The 19,308-nt window shown below is 41.2% G+C and overlaps 1 protein-coding gene across 1 annotated transcript in view; it reads right to left on the bottom strand.

The window, feature by feature from the left end:
- LOC129856911 (rap guanine nucleotide exchange factor 5-like) overlaps nucleotides 1–19,308 on the bottom strand; it is a 77,707-nt gene that overhangs the window by 38,837 nt on the left and 19,562 nt on the right. The window lies entirely within an intron of this gene.

The raw sequence follows: 19,308 nt of genomic DNA on the forward strand, positions 1-19,308 counted from the left end.
ATAATACCCACTGAGTTGTAGGATGGGCCAGCAGTATCCATAATAAATACTAATACCCACTGAGCTGTAGGATGGGCCAGCAGTATCCATAATAAATACTAATACCCACTGAGCTGTGGGATGGGCCAGCAGTATCCATAATAAATACTATACCCACTGAGCTGTAGGATGGGCCAGCAGTATCCATAATAAATACTATACCCACTGAGCTGTAGGATGGGCCAGCAGCATCCATAATAAATACGAATACCCACTGAGCTGTAGGATGGGCCAGCAGTATCCATAATAAATACTAATAGCCCCTGAGCTGTAGGATGGGCCAGCAGTATCCATAATAAATACTAATACCCACTGAGCTGTAGGATGGGCCAGCAGTATCCATAATAAACACTAATACCCACTGAGTTGTAGGATGAGCCAGCAGTATCCATAATAAATACTACTACCCACTGAGCTGTAGGATGGGCCAGCAGTATCCATAATAAACACTACTACCCACTGAGCTGTAGGATGGGCCAGCAGTATCCATAATAAACACTAATACCCACTGAGCTGTAGGATGGGCCAGCAGTATCCATAATAAATACTAATACCCACTGAGCTGTAGGATGGGCCAGCAGTATCCATAATAAATACTAATACCCACTGAGCTGTAGGATGGGCCAGCAGTATCCATAATAAAAACTATACCCACTGAGCTGTAGGATGGGCCAGCAGTATCCATAATAAACACTAATACCCACTGAGCTGTAGGATGGGCCAGCAGTATCCATAATAAACACTAATACCCACTGAGCTGTAGGATGGGCCAGCAGTATCCATAATAAATACTAATACCCACTGAGCTGTAGGATGGGCCAGCAGTATCCATAATAAATACTAATACCCACTGAGCTGTAGGATGGGCCAGCAGTATCCATAATAAACACTAATACCCACTGAGTTGTAGGATGAGCCAGCAGTATCCATACTAAACACTAATACCCACTGAGCTGTAGGATGGGCCAGCAGTATCCATAATAAACACTAATACCCACTGAGTTGTAGGATGGGCCAGCAGTATCCATAATAAACACTAATACCCACTGAGCTGTAGGATGGGCCAGCAGTATCCATAATAAACACTAATACCCACTGAGTTGTAGGATGAGCCAGCAGTATCCATACTAAACACTAATACCCGCCGAGCTGTAGGATGGGCCAGCAATATCCATAATAAAAACTATACCCACTGAGCTGTAGGATGGGCCAGCAGTATCCATAATAAATACTAATAGCCACTGAGCTGTAGGATGGGCCAGCAGTATCCATAATAAATACTAATACCCACTGAGCTGTGGGATGGGCCAGCAGTATCCATAATAAATACTAATACCCACTGAGCTGTGGGATGGGCCAGCAGTATCCATAATAAATACTAATACCCACTGAGCTGTAGGATGGGCCAGCAGTATCCATAATAAATACTAATACCCACTGAGCTGTGGGATGGGCCAGCAGTATCCATAATAAATACTAATACCCACTGAGCTGTAGGATGGGCCAGCAGTATCCATAATAAATACTACTACCCACTGAGCTGTAGGATGGGCCAGCAGTATCCATACTAAACACTAATACCCACTGAGCTGTAGGATGGGCCAGCAGTATCCATAATAAACACTAATACCCACTGAGCTGTAGGATGGGCCAGCAGTATCCATAATAAACACTAATACCCACTGAGTTGTAGGATGAGCCAGCAGTATCCATAATAAATACTAATACCCACTGAGCTGTAGGATGGGCCAGCAGTATCCATAATAAATACTAATACCCACTGAGCTGTAGGATGGGCCAGCAGTATCCATAATAAATACTAATACCCACTGAGCTGTAGGATGGGCCAGCAGTATCCATACTAAACACTAATACCCGCCGAGCTGTAGGATGGGCCAGCAGTATCCATAATAAATACTAATACCCACTGAGCTGTAGGAAGGGCCAGCAGTATCCATAATAAATACTATACCCACTGAGTTGTAGGATGAGCCAGCAGTATCCATAATAAATACTACTACCCACTGAGCTGTAGGAAGGGCCAGCAGTATCCATAATAAATACTATACCCACTGAGTTGTAGGATGAGCCAGCAGTATCCATAATAAATACTAATACCCACTGAGCTGTAGGATGGGCCAGCAGTATCCATAATAAATACTACTACCCACTGAGCTGTAGGAAGGGCCAGCAGTATCCATAATAAATACTATACCCGCTGAGCTGTAGGATGGGCCAGCAGTATCCATAATAAATACTAATACCCGCTGAGCTGTAGGATGGGCCAGCAGTATCCATAATAAATACTAATACCCACTGAGCTGTAGGAAGGGCCAGCAGTATCCATAATAAATACTAATACCCACTGAGCTGTGGGATGGGCCAGCAGTATCCATATTAAATACTAATACCCACTGAGCTGTGGGATGGGCCAGCAGTATCCATAATAAATACTAATACCCACTGAGCTGTAGGATGGGCCAGCAGTATCCATAATAAACACTAATACCCACTGAGCTGTATGATGGGCCAGCAGTATCCATAATAAACACTAATACCCACTGAGCTGTAGGATGGGCCAGCAGTATCCATAATAAATACTAATACCCACTGAGCTGTAGGATGGTCCAGCAGTATCCATAATAAATACTAATACCCACTGAGCTGTAGGATGGGCCAGCAGTATCCATAATAAATACTACTACCCACTGAGCTGTAGGATGGGCCAGCAGTATCCATAATAAATACTAATACCCACTGAGCTGTAGGATGGGCCAGCAGTATCCATAATAAACACTAATACCCACTGAGCTGTAGGATGGGCCAGCAGTATCCATAATAAATACTAATACCCACTGAGCTGTGGGATGGGCCAGCAGTATCCATAATAAATACTAATACCCACTGAGCTGTAGGATGGGCCAGCAGTATCCATAATAAACACTACTACCCACTAAACAGGCCAAGCCGTCTTCTATGAGTTAAAAAAAACTACTGTGTCTTAATTGGCACCTGGCCAATGCGGTGCACTATAGGGAATAGGATGCCTAAACCAGCCAATGAATATTTAATTATGGGATGGGGCTATACCCGGCAAGAGGCTTAGTTCATTAGCAGGTTCTGCTTCCCGTCATGATCCTGAAATGAGTCTCCCTGCCTATACAAAACATATGACATTAAAAAGAGAATGATACACACACCTGGTGTGCTGCTGGTACTACATTAAATCTCTTGTGTCTGTTCCTTCCAGATAACCCTGAAACTGACCCCAGTCTGAAGAGTATGCATAAAAACACTTTCTTTTTTATTTAACTGGGCAAGTCAGTTAAGAACGAATTCTTATTTACAATGAGGGTCTACGCTGGTGAAGCCCAGACAAGCTGGGCCAATTGTGCCCCGCCGTTGGGGCTCCCAATCACTGCCGGTTGTGATACAGCCTGGATTTGAACCAGGGTGTCTGTAGTGACACGTCTAGCACTGAGATGCAGTGCCTTAGACCGCTGAGCCACCAGGGTGCCCACTAATACCCACTGAGCTGAAGGATGGGCCAGCAGTATCCATAATAAATACTAATACCCACTGAGCTGTAGGATGGGCCAGCGGTATCCATAATAAATACTACTACCCACTGAGCTGTAGGATGGGCCAGCAGTATCCATAATAAATACTAATACCCACTGAGCTGTAGGATGGGCCAGCAGTATCCATAATAAATACTACTACCCACTGAGCTGTAGGATGGGCCAGCAGTATCCATAATAAATACTAATACCCACTGAGCTGAAGGATGGGCCAGCAGTATCCATAATAAACACTAATACCCACTGAGCTGTAGGATGGGCCAGCGGTATCCATAATAAATACTACTACCCACTGAGCTGTAGGATGGGCCAGCAGTATCCATAATAAATACTAATACCCACTGAGCTGTAGGATGGGCCAGCGGTATCCATAATAAATACTACTACCCACTGAGCTGTAGGATGGGCCAGCAGTATCCATAATAAATACTAATACCCACTGAGCTGTAGGATGGGCCAGCAGTATCCATAATAAACACTAATACCCACTGAGCTGTAGGATGGGCCAGCAGTATCCACAATAAATACTACTACCCACTGAGCTGTAGGATGGGCCAGCAGTATCCATAATAAATACTACTACCCACTGAGCTGTAGGATGGGCCAGCAGTATCCATAATAAACACTAATACCCACTGAGCTGTAGGATGGGCCAGCAGTATCCATAATAAACACTAATACCCACTGAGCTGTAGGATGGGCCAGCAGTATCCATAATAAACACTACTACCCACTGAGCTGTAGGATGGGCCAGCAGTATCCACAATAAACACTAATACCCACTAAACAGGGCAAGTTTTCTTCTATGAGAAGATGGCTACAATAGTACCATGACATCCTGAAATGAGTCTCCCTGCTTGTACAAAAGATATTACATTAAAAAGAGAAAATCCAACTCATATGGATGGTGAGGTTCAACGGCAATAACTATTGTAATCCTGCAATGTTAGAGATAGGAGTCCCACTAGCGGGGAAACTGGAGGGTATCGCAATTCAAATAAATAATCATAAATGTTATGGATTTTAAACATTTATGTACATATAAGTGTCTTATATCGTCTGAAAGCTTCAATTCTTGTTAATCTAACTGCACAGTCCGATTTACAGTAACTATTACAGCGAAAACATGCCATGCGATTGTTTGAGGACGGCGCCCCTCATCAAAATATTTTTCCACGGGCACAGGTTTCATACATTCACAAATAACGATTAAATATTCACTTACTTTTTGAAAATCTTCCTCTGTTTTGTCATCCGAATTGTCCCAGCTATAACATCTAGTGTCGTTTTGTTAGATAAAGTCCTTCTTTATATCCCAGAAAGTGTTTAGTTGGCGCCTTCGATTTGAGTAATCCACTCGTTCAACATGCAGAGAAAGGAATCCGAAAACCTACCCCTAAACTTTGTTACAAGTCAAAATACGTTTCTATTTACTCCTCAGATACCCTAAAATATAATCAAACTATAATATTTCTTACAGAAAGAAGTATGTTCAATAGGAAACTGATTTTAACAGGTGCTTATTGTCTTTATAGTGCACGCAAACACGAATTTCCAAGACTGTGTCCTTCTGCTAAAACTGATATTTCTTAATTGTTTTTGAAGTTACAAGTCTGAAACCTTGAACATATACTGCTGACACCCTGTGGAAGCCATAGGAATTGCATCCAGGGAGCTAATTGTCAAAATGACCTTACGCTTGCATTTCTAAGAGGATGGTCTCTCCAAAAAAAAAGTTTCTGGTTCGTTTTTCTTTGGATTTTCTCCTAACATATCTATTGTGTTATATTCTCCTACGTTATTGTAACATTTCTACAAACGTTAAAGTGTTTTCTTTCCAATGGTACCAATTACAGTATATGCATATCCTGGCTTCAGGACCTGAGCTACAGGCAGTTTACTTTGGGCACGTCATTCAGACAGGAAGTGGAGAAAAAAGGAGCCTAGCCCTAAGAAGCTTTAGGAGACCACAGTAAAGGAAAGAATAGGCTATGGGCTGAGCAATGCTTGGGCTTGTAAAATTCTCAGGTTTTCCTGAAATCCCAGTTTGAAAGGTCCTGGATTCAGGAGGATAGAAGCAGGAAGTCCAGAATCCTCCAACCATAATTCCTGGGAATATTAAGGAAGTTACCATCATTTTGCAAGTCTAGCCATGCTGTAAATATCTCTTACATTATAAATATTACTCACAGCTAACTACAATAGGAGCCCAGGTCTTCCTCCTTACTGTTTTCATGCTGAAGCAGTCTGCAGGATCAGTGAATGGCCTGGGGGCATAGACTCTATTCTATCAACCAACGGTCAGTCAATCTCTCTGTGTCCCAAATGGCACCCTATTCCCTTTATAGTGCATTACTTCTGACCAGTGTCCATAGGGCTTTGGTCAGAAGTAGTACGCTACATAGGGAATAGGGTGCTATTTGGGACACCGTCTCTGGTCTGCCTTTACTTCACTGAACACAGCACAGATAGGCTCACAGCCCCTGTTACTACCACTAGAACTTGACCAGGGAGAGATTAGTTGAGGACACAGTCCATTTCTTCCACTTAATCAGGGAAGGAGAGAAAGAAGCACTCCAGAGGATAAAAATGGATTCGCATGCAAATTGCATGAGAAACTGTACGTTGATGTTATTCATCTATATCTCTATGTACTATGGGCATTGCTATCTATTCATATTCTTCCTACAAGTGAAGTTACTTGGAAGAGAAAGCTAATGTGGAATGAATACGTAAGTAAAATTGTAAGTGTACGATTATTATTATTACTGTAGCATGTGCATAAAAATCTATCATACAATAACCATGACTTCATCCAAACACTCAGGTCAAACCAGATTTACTTTCCCATTATGCAACAAGCATCCCAGCTATGCATTTCAATAAGCATTCATCTCTGACATTATACCAGTAGTCATCTCTGACAATATACCAGAGAGTAGCAGTAGTCATCTCTGACAATGTACCAGTAGTCATCTCTGACAATATACCAGAGAGTAGCAGTAGTCATCTCTGACGATATACCAGTAGTCATCTCTGATAATATACCAGTAGTCATCTCTGACAATATACCTGAGAGTAGCAGTAGTCATCTCTGACAATGTACCAGTAGTCATCTCTGACAATATACCAGAGTAGCAGTAGTCATCTCTGACAATATACCAGTAGTCATCTCTGATAATATACCAGTAGTCATCTCTGACAATATACCAGAGAGTAGCAGTAGTCATCTCTGACAATATACCAGTAGTCATCTCTGACAATATACCAGAGTAGCAGTAGTCATCTCTGACAATATACCAGAGAGTAGCAGTAGTCATCTCTGACAATACACCAGTAGTCATCTCTGACAATATACCAGTAGTCATCTCTGACATTATACCAGTAGTCATCTCTGACAATATACCAGTAGTCATCTCTGACATTATACCAGTAGTCATCTCTGACAATATACCAGTAGTCATCTCTGACATTATACCAGTAGTCATCTCTGACATTATACCAGTAGTCATCTCTGACATTATACCAGTAGTCATCTCTGACAATATACCAGAGAGTAGCAGTAGTCATCTCTGACAATATACCAGTAGTCATCTCTGATAATATACCAGTAGTCATCTCTGACAATATACCAGTAGTCATCTCTGACAATATACCAGTAGTCATCTCTGACATTATACCAGTAGTCATCTCTGACATTATACCAGTAGTCATCTCTGACATTATACCAGTAGTCATCTCTGACAATATACCAGAGAGTAGCAGTAGTCATCTCTGACAATATACCAGTAGTCATCTCTGACAATGTACCAGTAGTCATCTCTGACAATATACCAGAGAGTAGCAGTAGTCATCTCTGACAATATACCAGTAGTCATCTCTGACAATATACCAGAGAGTAGCAGTAGTCATCTCTGACAATATACCAGTAGTCATCTCTGATAATATACCAGTAGTCATCTCTGACAATATACCAGAGAGTAGCAGTAGTCATCTCTGACAATATACCAGTAGTCATCTCTGACAATATACCAGAGAGTAGCAGTAGTCATCTCTGACAATATACCAGTAGTCATCTCTGACAATGTACCAGTAGTCATCTCTGACAATATACCAGAGAGTAGCAGTAGTCATCTCTGACAATATACCAGTAGTCATCTCTGACAATATACCAGTAGTCATCTCTGACAATACACCAGTAGTCATCTCTGACAATATACCAGTAGTCATCTCTGACATTATACCAGTAGTCATCTCTGACATTATACCAGTAGTCATCTCTGACAATATACCAGAGAGTAGCAGTAGTCATCTCTGACAATATACCAGTAGTCATCTCTGACAATATACCAGAGAGTAGCAGTAGTCATCTCTGACAATATACCAGTAGTCATCTCTGACAATGTACCAGAGAGTAGCAGTAGTCATCTCTGACAATATACCAGTAGTCATCTCTGACATTATACCAGTAGTCATCTCTGACATTATACCAGTAGTCATCTCTGACAATGTACCAGTAGACATCTCTGACAATATACCAGTAGTCATCTCTGACAATATACCAGTAGTCATCTCTGACAATGTACCAGTAGTCATCTCTGACAATGTACCAGTAGTCATCTCTGACAATATACCAGTAGTCATCTCTGACATTATACCAGTAGTCATCTCTGACATTATACCAGTAGTCATCTCTGACAATATACCAGAGAGTAGCAGTAGTCATCTCTGACAATGTACCAGTAGTCATCTCTGACAATATACCAGAGAGTAGCAGTAGTCATCTCTGACAATATACCAGTAGTCATCTCTGACAATATACCAGTAGTCATCTCTGACAATACACCAGTAGTCATCTCTGACAATATACCAGTAGTCATCTCTGACATTATACCAGTAGTCATCTCTGACATTATACCAGTAGTCATCTCTGACAATATACCAGAGAGTAGCAGTAGTCATCTCTGACAATATACCAGTAGTCATCTCTGACAATATACCAGAGAGTAGCAGTAGTCATCTCTGACAATATACCAGTAGTCATCTCTGACAATGTACCAGAGAGTAGCAGTAGTCATCTCTGACAATATACCAGTAGTCATCTCTGACATTATACCAGTAGTCATCTCTGACATTATACCAGTAGTCATCTCTGACAATGTACCAGTAGTCATCTCTGACAATATACCAGTAGTCATCTCTGACAATATACCAGTAGTCATCTCTGACAATGTACCAGTAGTCATCTCTGACAATGTACCAGTAGTCATCTCTGACAATATACCAGTAGTCATCTCTGACATTATACCAGTAGTCATCTCTGACATTATACCAGTAGTCATCTCTGACAATATACCAGAGAGTAGCAGTAGTCATCTCTGACAATGTACCAGTAGTCATCTCTGACAATATACCAGAGAGTAGCAGTAGTCATCTCTGACAATATACCAGTAGTCATCTCTGACAATATACCAGAGAGTAGCAGTAGTCATCTCTGACAATATACCAGTAGTCATCTCTGATAATATACCAGTAGTCATCTCTGACAATATACCAGAGAGTAGCAGTAGTCATCTCTGACAATATACCAGTAGTCATCTCTGACAATATACCAGTAGTCATCTCTGACAATGTACCAGTAGTCATCTCTGACAATATACCAGAGAGTAGCAGTAGTCATCTCTGACAATATACCAGTAGTCATCTCTGACAATATACCAGTAGTCATCTCTGACAATATACCAGTAGTCATATCTGACAATATACCAGTAGTCATCTCTGACATTATACCAGTAGTCATCTCTGACAATACACCAGTAGTCATCTCTGACAATATACCAGTAGTCATCTCTGACATTATACCAGTAGTCATCTCTGACATTATACCAGTAGTCATCTCTGACATTATACCAGAGAGTAGCAGTAGTCATCTCTGACAATACACCAGTAGTCATCTCTGACAATGTACCAGTAGTCATCTCTGACAATATACCAGTAGTCATCTCTGACAATATACCAGAGAGTAGCAGTAGTCATCTCTGACAATATACCAGTAGTCATCTCTGACAATATACCAGAGAGTAGCAGTAGTCATCTCTGACAATATACCAGTAGTCATCTCTGACATTATACCAGTAGTCATCTCTGACAATATACCAGAGAGTAGCAGTAGTCATCTCTGACAATATACCAGTAGTCATCTCTGACATTATACCAGTAGTCATCTCTGACATTATACCAGTAGTCATCTCTGACAATGTACCAGTAGTCATCTCTGACATTATACCAGTAGTCATCTCTGACAATGTACCAGTAGTCATCTCTGACATTATACCAGTAGTCATCTCTGACAATATACCAGAGAGTAGCAGTAGTCATCTCTGACAATATACCAGTAGTCATCTCTGACAATATACCAGTAGTCATCTCTGACAATATACCAGTAGTCATCTCTGACAATATACCAGTAGTCATCTCTGACAATGTACCAGTAGTCATCGCTGACAATATACCAGTAGTCATCTCTGACAATATACCAGTAGTCATCGCTGACAATATACCAGAGAGTAGCAGTAGTCATCTCTGACAATATACCAGTAGTGATCTCTGACAATATACCAGAGTAGCAGAAGTCATCTCTGACAATGTACCAGTAGTCATCTCTTATAATATACCTGTAGTCATCTATGACAATGTACCAGTAGTCATCTCTTATAATATACCAGTAGTCATCTCTGACAATATACCAGAGAGTAGCAGTAGTCATCTCTGATAATATACCAGAGTAGCAGAAGTCATCTCTGACAATGTACCAGTAGTCATCTCTGACAATATACCAGAGAGTAGCAGAAGTCATCTCTGACAATATACCAGAGTAGCAGTAGTCATCTCTGACAATACACCAGTAGTCATCTCTGACAATGTACCAGTAGTCATCTCTGACATTATACCAGTAGTCATCTCTGACAATATACCAGAGAGTAGCAGTAGTCATCTCTGACAATATACCAGAGTAGCAGTAGTCATCTCTGACAATACACCAGTAGTCATCTCTGACAATGTACCAGTAGTCATCTCTGACATTATACCAGTAGTCATCTCTGACATTATACCAGTAGTCATCTCTGACAATGTACCAGTAGTCATCTCTGACAATATACCAGTAGTCATCTCTGACAATATACCAGTAGTCATCTCTGACAATGTACCAGTAGTCATCTCTGACAATGTACCAGTAGTCATCTCTGACAATATACCAGTAGTCATCTCTGACATTATACCAGTAGTCATCTCTGACATTATACCAGTAGTCATCTCTGACAATATACCAGAGAGTAGCAGTAGTCATCTCTGACAATGTACCAGTAGTCATCTCTGACAATATACCAGAGAGTAGCAGTAGTCATCTCTGACAATATACCAGTAGTCATCTCTGACAATATACCAGAGAGTAGCAGTAGTCATCTCTGACAATATACCAGTAGTCATCTCTGATAATATACCAGTAGTCATCTCTGACAATATACCAGAGAGTAGCAGTAGTCATCTCTGACAATATACCAGTAGTCATCTCTGACAATATACCAGTAGTCATCTCTGACAATGTACCAGTAGTCATCTCTGACAATATACCAGAGAGTAGCAGTAGTCATCTCTGACAATATACCAGTAGTCATCTCTGACAATATACCAGTAGTCATCTCTGACAATATACCAGTAGTCATATCTGACAATATACCAGTAGTCATCTCTGACATTATACCAGTAGTCATCTCTGACAATACACCAGTAGTCATCTCTGACAATATACCAGTAGTCATCTCTGACATTATACCAGTAGTCATCTCTGACATTATACCAGTAGTCATCTCTGACATTATACCAGAGAGTAGCAGTAGTCATCTCTGACAATACACCAGTAGTCATCTCTGACAATGTACCAGTAGTCATCTCTGACAATATACCAGTAGTCATCTCTGACAATATACCAGAGAGTAGCAGTAGTCATCTCTGACAATATACCAGTAGTCATCTCTGACAATATACCAGAGAGTAGCAGTAGTCATCTCTGACAATATACCAGTAGTCATCTCTGACATTATACCAGTAGTCATCTCTGACAATATACCAGAGAGTAGCAGTAGTCATCTCTGACAATATACCAGTAGTCATCTCTGACATTATACCAGTAGTCATCTCTGACATTATACCAGTAGTCATCTCTGACAATGTACCAGTAGTCATCTCTGACATTATACCAGTAGTCATCTCTGACAATGTACCAGTAGTCATCTCTGACATTATACCAGTAGTCATCTCTGACAATATACCAGAGAGTAGCAGTAGTCATCTCTGACAATATACCAGTAGTCATCTCTGACAATATACCAGTAGTCATCTCTGACAATATACCAGTAGTCATCTCTGACAATATACCAGTAGTCATCTCTGACAATGTACCAGTAGTCATCGCTGACAATATACCAGTAGTCATCTCTGACAATATACCAGTAGTCATCGCTGACAATATACCAGAGAGTAGCAGTAGTCATCTCTGACAATATACCAGTAGTGATCTCTGACAATATACCAGAGTAGCAGAAGTCATCTCTGACAATGTACCAGTAGTCATCTCTTATAATATACCTGTAGTCATCTCTGACAATGTACCAGTAGTCATCTCTTATAATATACCAGTAGTCATCTCTGACAATATACCAGAGAGTAGCAGTAGTCATCTCTGATAATATACCAGAGTAGCAGAAGTCATCTCTGACAATGTACCAGTAGTCATCTCTGACAATATACCAGAGAGTAGCAGTAGTCATCTCTGACAATATACCAGAGTAGCAGTAGTCATCTCTGACAATACACCAGTAGTCATCTCTGACAATGTACCAGTAGTCATCTCTGACATTATACCAGTAGTCATCTCTGACAATATACCAGAGAGTAGCAGTAGTCATCTCTGACAATATACCAGTAGTCATCTCTGACATTATACCAGTAGTCATCTCTGACAATATACCAGAGAGTAGCAGTAGTCATCTCTGATAATATACCAGTAGTCATCTCTGACAATGTACCAGAGAGTAGCAGTAGTCATCTCTGACAATATACCAGTAGTCATCTCTGACAATATACCAGTAGTCATCTCTGACAATATACCAGTAGTCATCTCTGACAATATACCAGCAGTCATCTCTGACATTATACCAGTAGTCATCTCTGACAATGTACCAGTAGTCATCTCTGACATTATACCAGTAGTCATCTCTGACAATATACCAGAGTAGCAGTAGTCATCTCTGACAATACACCAGTAGTCATCTCTGACAATATACCAGTAGTCATCTCTGACAATGTACCAGTAGTCATCTCTGACAATGTACCAGTAGTCATCTCTGACAATATACCAGTAGTCATCTCTGACATTATACCAGTAGTCATCTCTGACATTATACCAGTAGTCATCTCTGACAATATACCAGAGAGTAGCAGTAGTCATCTCTGACAATGTACCAGTAGTCATCTCTGACAATATACCAGAGAGTAGCAGTAGTCATCTCTGACAATATACCAGTAGTCATCTCTGACAATATACCAGAGAGTAGCAGTAGTCATCTCTGACAATATACCAGTAGTCATCTCTGATAATATACCAGTAGTCATCTCTGACAATATACCAGAGAGTAGCAGTAGTCATCTCTGACAATATACCAGTAGTCATCTCTGACAATATACCAGTAGTCATCTCTGACAATGTACCAGTAGTCATCTCTGACAATATACCAGAGAGTAGCAGTAGTCATCTCTGACAATATACCAGTAGTCATCTCTGACAATATACCAGTAGTCATCTCTGACAATATACCAGTAGTCATATCTGACAATATACCAGTAGTCATCTCTGACATTATACCAGTAGTCATCTCTGACAATACACCAGTAGTCATCTCTGACAATATACCAGTAGTCATCTCTGACATTATACCAGTAGTCATCTCTGACATTATACCAGTAGTCATCTCTGACATTATACCAGAGAGTAGCAGTAGTCATCTCTGACAATACACCAGTAGTCATCTCTGACAATGTACCAGTAGTCATCTCTGACAATATACCAGTAGTCATCTCTGACAATATACCAGAGAGTAGCAGTAGTCATCTCTGACAATATACCAGTAGTCATCTCTGACATTATACCAGTAGTCATCACTGACAATATACCAGAGAGTAGCAGTAGTCATCTCTGACAATATACCAGTAGTCATCTCTGACATTATACCAGTAGTCATCTCTGACATTATACCAGTAGTCATCTCTGACAATGTACCAGTAGTCATCTCTGACATTATACCAGTAGTCATCTCTGACAATGTACCAGTAGTCATCTCTGACATTATACCAGTAGTCATCTCTGACAATATACCAGAGAGTAGCAGTAGTCATCTCTGACAATATACCAGTAGTCATCTCTGACAATATACCAGTAGTCATCTCTGACAATATACCAGTAGTCATCTCTGACAATATACCAGTAGTCATCTCTGACAATGTACCAGTAGTCATCGCTGACAATATACCAGTAGTCATCTCTGACAATATACCAGTAGTCATCGCTGACAATATACCAGAGAGTAGCAGTAGTCATCTCTGACAATATACCAGTAGTGATCTCTGACAATATACCAGAGTAGCAGAAGTCATCTCTGACAATGTACCAGTAGTCATCTCTTATAATATACCTGTAGTCATCTATGACAATGTACCAGTAGTCATCTCTTATAATATACCAGTAGTCATCTCTGACAATATACCAGAGAGTAGCAGTAGTCATCTCTGATAATATACCAGAGTAGCAGAAGTCATCTCTGACAATGTACCAGTAGTCATCTCTGACAATATACCAGAGAGTAGCAGTAGTCATCTCTGACAATATACCAGAGTAGCAGTAGTCATCTCTGACAATACACCAGTAGTCATCTCTGACAATGTACCAGTAGTCATCTCTGACATTATACCAGTAGTCATCTCTGACAATATACCAGAGAGTAGCAGTAGTCATCTCTGACAATATACCAGTAGTCATCTCTGACATTATACCAGTAGTCATCTCTGACAATATACCAGAGAGTAGCAGTAGTCATCTCTGATAATATACCAGTAGTCATCTCTGACAATGTACCAGAGAGTAGCAGTAGTCATCTCTGACAATATACCAGTAGTCATCTCTGACAATATACCAGTAGTCATCTCTGACAATATACCAGTAGTCATCTCTGACAATATACCAGCAGTCATCTCTGACATTATACCAGTAGTCATCTCTGACAATGTACCAGTAGTCATCTCTGACATTATACCAGTAGTCATCTCTGACAATATACCAGAGTAGCAGTAGTCATCTCTGACAATACACCAGTAGTCATCTCTGACAATGTACCAGTAGTCATCTCTGACATTATACCAGTAGTCATCTCTGACAATATACCAGAGAGTAGCAGTAGTCATCTCTGACAATCTACCAGTAGTCATCTCTGACATTATACCAGTAGTCATCTCTGACAATATACCAGAGAGTAGCAGTAGTCATCTCTGATAATATACCAGTAGTCATCTCTGACAATGTACCAGAGAGTAGCAGTAGTCATCTCTGACAATATACCAGTAGTCATCTCTGACAATATACCAGTAGTCATCTCTGACAATATACCAGTAGTCATCTCTGACAATATACCAGCAGTCATCTCTGACATTATACCAGTAGTCATCTCTGACAATGTACCAGTAGTCATCTCTGACATTATACCAGTAGTCATCTCTGACAATATACCAGAGTAGCAGTAGTCATCTCTGACAATATACCAGAGAGTAGCAGTAGTCATCTCTGACAATATACCAGTAGTCATCTCTGACATTATACCAGTAGTCATCTCTGACAATATACCAGTAGTCATCTCTGACATTATACCAGTAGTCATCTCTGACAATATACCAGAGAGTAGCAGTAGTCATCTCTGACAATATACCAGTAGTCATCTCTGACAATATACCAGAGTAGCAGTAGTCATCTCTGACAATATACCAGAGAGTAGCAGTAGTCATCTCTGACAATATACCAGTAGTCATCTCTGACAATATACCAGAGTAGCAGTAGTCATCTCTGACAATATACCAGAGAGTAGCAGTAGTCATCTCTGACAATATACCAGTAGTCATCTCTGACAATATACCAGAGTAACAGTAGTCATCTTTGATAATATACCAGTAGTCATCTCTTATAATATACCTGTAGTCATCTATGACAATGTACCAGTAGTCATCTCTTATAATATACCAGTAGTCATCTCTGACATTATACCAGCAGTCATCTCTGACATTGTACCAGTAGCCATCTCTGACAATGTACCAGTAAATATATGATATGATCCCCAATCAGAGACAACGATAGACAGCTGCCTCTGATTGGGAACCATACCAGGCCAACATAGAAATAACAAAACTAGAATGCCCACCCTAGTCACACCCTGACCTAACCAAAATAGAGAATAAAAAGGCTCTCTAAGGTCAGGGCGTGACATCATCTCTGATAATACACCAGTATTCATCTCTGATAATGTACCAGTGGTCATCTCTGACAATACACCAGAGAGCAATTACATAGATTCATAATGAAGGCTTCCAATCACAGTGGTCTGGTTATTAAAAATAACACATTACAAATAATGTAGGCCTACTATGTACTGCATGTGTCCCAAATGTTCCCCTATTCCCTTTGTAGTGCACTACTTTTAAAGAGAGCTCGGGTCAACAGTAATGCACTATAGGGAATAGGATGCCATTTGGGACACGTTCCATAGGAGCAGAATTGCAATGCCTTATGGGTTAAGAATCAGTCTGCTCGTTAGCGAACAGGACAGACCTCAAACCAAAACATCAATCTTCTTTGTTGACAATCTCTTCTCTCGTTAAGTAGATGGTAACACAATGTTCCAGTTGGACTTTGTTTGTTTGTTTGTTTTGTGACGTGTACTTTCTGGTAATGAGTGAATCTGTGCTGAGGGGGAATCAATAGCAGCACTCAGAGGTTTGGCTCAGGGAGAGAAGGCAAGTACGAACCCTACCCACCACTGAGCGATGGCACCCTATTCCCTTTATAGTGTATCCCACAGGGCACCCTATTCCCTTTATAGTGTATCCCACAGGGCACCCTATTCCCTTTATAGTGTATCCCACAGGGCACCCTATTCCCTTTATAGTGTATCCCACAGGGCACCCTATTCCCTTTATAGTGTATCCCACAGGGCACCCTATTCCCTTTATAGTGTATCCCACATGGCACCCTATTCCCTTTATAGTGTATCCCACAGGGCACCCTATTCCCTTTATAGTGTATCCTACAGGGCACCCTATTCCCTTTATAGTGTATCCCACAGGGCACCCTATTCCCTTTATAGTGTATCCCACATGGTACCCTATTCCCTTTATAGTGTATCCCACATGGTACCCTATTCCCTTTATAGTGCACTACATTAGACAAGAGCAGTGGTATTCAAAGTGTTTCAGCTGGGATCCCATAACTTTTCGAGACCCCAAATCTAATGACTCAACCTTAAAATCGGTACATTTAGGTTTTTACATCAAACCATTTTCTTCAAGATGAAAAGAAACCAATTGATACATTTACTCAATAAAATGAAATGTGTCATTATCTTTCTCAAAAACATGTGTATATTGTCCCATACAGTAATCTGTACTCTTATTTCTTTGTTCCCCAAAGGAGTTCCCCCGTGACCCCACTAAGGGTCATGACCCCGACTTTGAATACCACTGGAATATAGTATATAGTAGAATACAATGGTGTGTAGAGCTGTACATTATATTATGGGCTTATGGTGATCACATCTTCCTCAAACATGCCTGTAGTGTTCTTTAAAAGAAGTGCTCATCTTTATAATGTCTGGGTTAGCCTGGGTATCTGGGAACTAACCCTCAACAGCTATAGCAGCTTGAATATTATATTTGTAAAGATTGTTCTTTTCACTTCATTGAGATATCAATTATATATGAGGAGATTTATATTAGCTCAGCTTATCATCAACCCCCAACACATTGACTACGGCGTCCTAAATGGCACCCTATTCCCTAAGTAGTGCACTACTTAGAGAACAGGGTACCATTTGGAACACAGATTATAGTCTTCTCATGGCTGGCTGCCTGCGTGGAGCTAATGACTTCTCATCAGAAAACCACCATCTCCATCTCCTCATGACAGGTTTAGTAGAGACAATATTATATAGTTGCATGGTTTTTAGTGAGGCTGAGATTCCATATTATCCCGTATGATCTCCCCCCCTTGTTATTCTGGAGGGAGCAGTGAGAGCCGCCCAGGGCCCCAACACTAGCATTAGCAGGGTTGCAGAATGAACAGAGAGAGAGCGAGGGGAGGGTGAGAAAACAGGGAGGGATAGGAGAGAGAGATGACTAGTTTAGAGGAGCCAGGACTGAATGGACTCTGGAGTTACTGTATGAAGGATCTTTGACAGGCGATCAGTGTCTCATTGGGACGTACAGAGCTGAGTCCCTATCCCCAGCTTATAGAACACCGATCTGAACATCAAATTGACCCAAAAATCACAATTTCCTGATACGTCCTCTACACTGCTTCCTGCATTTGCTCTTGATTCTAGAACCATCTCTAGAGAAGGTCTAGGTGTTCAGATCAGTTCAGTGAAGCCACAAACACACACTTACTCATCAGAATGAGCAATGATATGGTCTGGCAGAAGCAAGGCATGGAGCAGGCAGCCTGATAGGGAACTCATCTTGGACCGGCTGCATCTATCTCCCATCTCTCACTGCTCTATATATCAGCCTCCCTTCTCCCATCTCCCACTGCTCTATATATCAGCCTCCCTTCTCCCATCTCCCACTGCTCTATATATCAGCCTCCCATCTCCCTTCTCCCACTGCTCTATATATCAGCCTCCCATCTCCCATCTCCCACTGCTCTATATATCAGCCTCCCATCTCCCTTCTCCCACTGCTCTATATATCAGCCTCCCATCTCCCTTCTCCAACTGCTCTATATATCAGCCTCCCATCTCCCTTCTCCCACTGCTCTATATATCAGCCTCCCTTCTCCCATCTCCCACTGCTCTATATATCAGCCTCCCATCTCCCTTCTCCCACTGATCTATATATCAGCCTCCCATCCCCCATGTCCCACTGCTCTATATATCAGCCTCCCATCCCCCATGTCCCACTGCTCTATATATCAGCCTCCCTTCTCCCTTCTCCCATCTCCCATTTCTCACTGATCTATATATCAGCTTCCCTTCTCCCATGTCCCACTGCTCTATATATCAGCCTCCCTTCTCCCTTCTCCCATCTCCCATTTCTCACTGATCTATATATCAGCCTCCCTTCTCCCATGTCCCACTGCTCTATATATCAGCCTCCCTTCTCCCTTCTCCCATCTCCCATTTCTCACTGATCTATATATCAGCCTCCCATCTCACATGTCCCACTGTTCTATATATCAGCCTCCCATCTCCCATCTCCCACTGCTCTATATATCAGCCTCCCATCTCACATGTCCCACTGTTCTATATATCAGCCTCCCTTCTCCCTTCTCCCATCTCCCATTTCTCACTGATCTATATATCAGCCTCCCTTCTCCCAT

The sequence above is a fragment of the Salvelinus fontinalis genome, chromosome 6 (assembly GCF_029448725.1).
Source record: "Salvelinus fontinalis isolate EN_2023a chromosome 6, ASM2944872v1, whole genome shotgun sequence".
Taxonomy (NCBI): domain Eukaryota; kingdom Metazoa; phylum Chordata; class Actinopteri; order Salmoniformes; family Salmonidae; genus Salvelinus; species Salvelinus fontinalis.